This window comes from Lolium perenne, chromosome 1 (assembly GCF_019359855.2).
Source record: "Lolium perenne isolate Kyuss_39 chromosome 1, Kyuss_2.0, whole genome shotgun sequence".
Classification (NCBI taxonomy): Eukaryota; Viridiplantae; Streptophyta; class Magnoliopsida; order Poales; family Poaceae; genus Lolium; species Lolium perenne.
Window position 1 is genome coordinate 239,211,088 of NC_067244.2, and position 4,483 is coordinate 239,215,570.

The window sequence follows — 4,483 nt, forward strand, 5'->3', positions numbered from 1 at the left end:
GTGAGTATATGGTTACTTCACTCACCATCTCTCTTAATCTTGCTCTACCATTGTCTCAACCACCATCACCACCATCATCTCTTGGCCAATTTGATAATTTGCTCAAAGTACTTTATTCTCCAACATTGCCACCAATGTTTATTATCACCTCTCTCCCAAATTTTGATACATCATCAAACCATTTTTAGCTAACCCCTCAAATACTCAACCTTGGTCGACATTCATGAAGTGGCATTGCACTTTGTTTGTTCACTTGTGGTTGTCAAGAAGGAGCCGGCCATGGCAAGAAAATTCGGCCAGCCCTCCCTCCTCATTTCCTTCTCTTCCAAGCCTTGCCTCCCAACTACCCCAATCACTAAATGGGCAGCCACCCACCTTGGCCAATCAAATAAGGAGGCAGCCACCCCTCTCCCTCTATAAATTGGCCCTTGGCCGGCCACTCCCTCCTCCTTTGGTCATTTTTCTCACACTCCACTCCCTCACACTCTCCTCTACCTCTCCCCCACGAAAATGCTGCTGCCCCTTGCTCCCATGGCCGGCCATGGCCATGGAAGGCACTCCAAGATGAAGCTCCCTCCTCCCTCAAGCTCCTCCTCACCATGAGAGCCTCCCTCTCCTTCTTCTCCCCAACCCTAGATGGTTTTCTCTCCTCTTCCTCTTCCTCCATTGCTAAGATTGGATCTTGATGCAGGTGCATGTTGGTCCAAGCATGGAGAAGCTTGAACTATCCTCAGATCTAAAGTTCTTGAGCAAAGTTCGTCCAAATCCTTGCAGTAATTTCTGCTATCTTGCTGTTTCAGATTCTGATACGAACTTGTAAAATCCACCAAATCTCGTGCGCAGATCCAAATCGAGTGATTCAAAGTTCCACAGATAGATACGGAAAAGATCTACAACTTGGTGTTGGTCTCATCCTCAAATTCGTTACGGATTGTTCGTGGTAAATAAAGTTCTGTAAACATGCAGATTCACTGTTTGTTAGATTTGTTCCGTTTTACGAAACCTTTTTGAGCAAACCCAACTGTAGGTGAAAGCCCTCTTCAATACCTTCATTTTGGCGGTGGTTTCACTTCGATTGAGCTCCTGAAACTGAAATGGTTCACAGGTCAAGATCTGGTCAGATCTGAATTTGTCGAATTAAACCAGGAGCTTGGGAACGAATCTTTGAGTGAAACAAATTGGGTAAGAACCACCTATTCAATACCTTTCAGATGCAGCTGACCTCATATTTTTGTGATTGATGTACGATTTGTGGTGAATTAAACTTGTTCTGTGTGTTCTGCAGACATGGCTGTTAGCTTTTAAATCACCAAAAATCCATATTTGAACCAAATTGAGTGATTCCAGTTCTGTAGGACTACTGAATGTTTTATTAATCTTCTCAAACAAGTTTCAAACCCTTACCTGTTCTGTAACTCCAGAGGTAAAGCAAATGGTATAGACATGCAGTAATCTTGTCAATCCATTTGTGAGAGTTTCAGAAACAATTTGAACCCAAATCCAATTGTGCGTGCACCTCTGTTTAGATATCTTTCAAATGCCAGTGGTCTCATATTTTTAGGATTTTTCTACGATTTATGGCTTACAGGTCTTGTTTTTTGTACAGTCAGATTCAAAGAAATTCCTAAAATTGTAGGTTTAATATTTTTGGGTGATTCCAACTGGGTTAGTCTTGTATTAGTACTGGCCATCTAGGAAAAATATTATTAGTCTCTGTTCATGCATATTCGTTACTGTTAGTAAGGTATATGTGTGACATGCATTGTTGGACCAAAACTTGTTGGTCTATTTAAAACCCTTGACCAACTCTCTTTATTAGGAATGGACAACCTTTGTTTTATGCTTGCAAAACAAAACCTCTGCAACTTAACATTAGCCCTATTGTTTTGCTTAAGTTTTCAAATGATGTGGAATATGGTTTGCTTCCTATTTTGGTTGTTGTGTTGTGTGAGCCAACTAAGTTAGGAAAACTGTTTTCTACTTTTCCCAAAATGTTTGAAAATGTACTGTGAATGTGTTTGATGCCAAACTAATGCTCTTGTCCTCTTTATGATGTTATCTACCAGGGGATGTTTTGTTTATACCATGGTGATAACCGAGAGAGGCAATTGCTAAGTTGTGATGCACTCATACCTCTACTAGGTAAATAAATGGGGTTTTCTAAATTAAAACTCTTGAAGTTGTTTGTGGTATCTATAAGTCCTTAGTATGTTATACCTTGGCTGCATGGTTAGTTATGGTTGTTGTATGTTTGTTTTGTTGGTGCAACGTGATTGATTGTGTTCCTTTTATATTTTCCGGCGATAGACGCGAGCAATTCCGGAGAAGAAGAATAAGTGGAATTGGACAAGGATTTTATTTATATTGTTGGGATTCTTATATTGATAGAGTTGAAGAAGTACAGGGACAAATAAGCCAAGGCAAGCCATTTACTTTGACTCTTTATATCCATGTTCTTGGTTGAGATCTTTCTATCCTTGGTCTCTTGATTTCTTGCGTCTCCTTGGGTTTGCTTAATTTGATTCTTTTACGTACTTGCCACCAAGTGTGTAATGTCCCCTCTCGATATTTTGCGTACTTACTCTAAGTATGTGAATCACATTCCCCACCTTTTGACACCCTAATTATATCATTAAAATTGCTCTACTTTTTGATCATCTCCATTCATGCTCCATTGGAGTATGGATGACCTTGACACCCCTTCATGTTATGATGGCAATCATTATGCTATTATACATCTTAGTCACGCATAAACTTTAGGTTGGGAAAACCCTCAAGGTTTTACCTTGTTGTAAAAGTTTTTGTTAAAACCTTGGGTATAATGTTATGCCCAAGTGAGAATTTGAGAAAGGAAAGGATTTGGTAAAAATGATGGGGATGAGAAAGTGGTTGGGATATTACGAAAACTTTGGCGCCTAAGTACTCACCCATGACAACAAACTAGCGCAACCACATTACTCCAACATGGGCACGGGGCTTAGCTCGACGTTCGTTCTCTTTAGCATGAGGCACCGCATAACTATACAAGGGTACGGATACCCCCGAGTCCGGATTGTCGAGGTTGGGACAATAGTATAACGGGAGGCCTTCGGGGCTGACCCGTCCGGAAGACACTATGGGTCTGCTGGCTTGGCGGTGGAGCCACGCTCAAAAGGAGGTGAGCTGCCACGGTGCCGGGGAGGTACATACTCCATAGGGTAGGACCTCTTGCTAATTAGAATGGGCGAAAGGCTTCGACTGGTTATCCGATACCCACATACTTTCGTATGATGGCCCGGGGATGATCCCGGCGGATTTATCAGATCTTGTGGGGAAAGTGTGCAAACTCTGCAGAGTTAAATCTATTCGAATAGCCGTGTCCGCGGTCATGGACGGTTGGATTGGCTGTTGCTTAGCCTGATGTGTTTTGTTTGTGAAAATATTTGACAAAGGAAAGAAACGGGTTTTGTGTTGGAGTACTTGGAGTACTGGTAAAATGGTTGATGACCACAATGAGGTGGTCGGAAAGGAATTGATAAAAATTGGGTCTACCCTTCCTAAGCGTTTATGTCGTGAAAGATCTTCCTAAATTAAGTCTAGTAGTGAGGTCTTAGATATATTCTCTCCTCTCCTTCACCCATGAAGTTGAGATGCTAACTCCACTAAAACACTTCTTCTCTTCTACATAACATATTCTTGTTATATAAGTGGTCTTTCCCTCTTGATCTCCTAGTTAGTCCTCGGTACCTTGTTCTCCTTGATATGTTACTTTGTAAATGGTTTGCGAGTACAATTCCAAATGTACTCACGGCTTTGTCCCTGGCTATTTACTTGGCCAGACTTGAAGGAGTTCGACAGATGAAGAAGGAGTTGGCGACGTCTATGCGAGCTAGGAACGTCTTCCCAGTCAGTTGCCTGTAGGGTTATGGCAGATGACTTGGGTACTGCGCTGCTGAAGTGATGATGCTACTCTGATGTTTAGTTAGGCCCTTCGAGGCTATTATGTAAGTATTGGTCATGTGACCATGTTGTAATTTTCTTATTCCGCTTTGTAATGGATGGTGTAATTTGATATCAGTTCGGTTATGTGTTCACGGCGCACTGATCATGGGATCGTGAACTGTATACATAATAGGGAATTTCGGACAGCTAGTCCGGGGTCCCCACACAACACATAGGTAATAGATTGATAATCAACATAACATAGTATTCTCTATCCAACGGATCCCAACAAACACAACATATAGCATTACAGATAGATGATCTTGATCATGTTAGGCAGCTCACAAGACCCGACAATGAAGCACAATGAGGAGAAGACGACCATCTAGCTACTACTATGGACCCATAGTCCAGGGGTGAACTACTCACTCATCAATCCGGAGGTGACCATGGCGGTGTAGAGTCCTCCGGGAGATGATTCCCCTCTCCGGCAGGGTGCCGGAGGCGATCTCCTGAATCCCCCGAGATGGGATTGGCGGCGGCGGCGTCTCTGGAAAGTTTT

General features: G+C 42.4%; 1 long non-coding RNA gene across 1 annotated transcript; it reads left to right on the forward strand.

The window, feature by feature from the left end:
• Positions 1 to 391: 391 nt before the first annotated feature.
• On the forward strand, positions 392 to 4,065 carry LOC127318357 (uncharacterized). The gene is made up of 6 exons (XR_007861810.2): positions 392 to 754; positions 844 to 940; positions 1,028 to 1,182; positions 2,067 to 2,142; positions 2,308 to 2,420; positions 3,819 to 4,065. It is a non-coding gene; the product is annotated as an uncharacterized lncRNA (long non-coding RNA).
• The last annotated feature ends 418 nt before the right edge of the window (positions 4,066 to 4,483 follow it).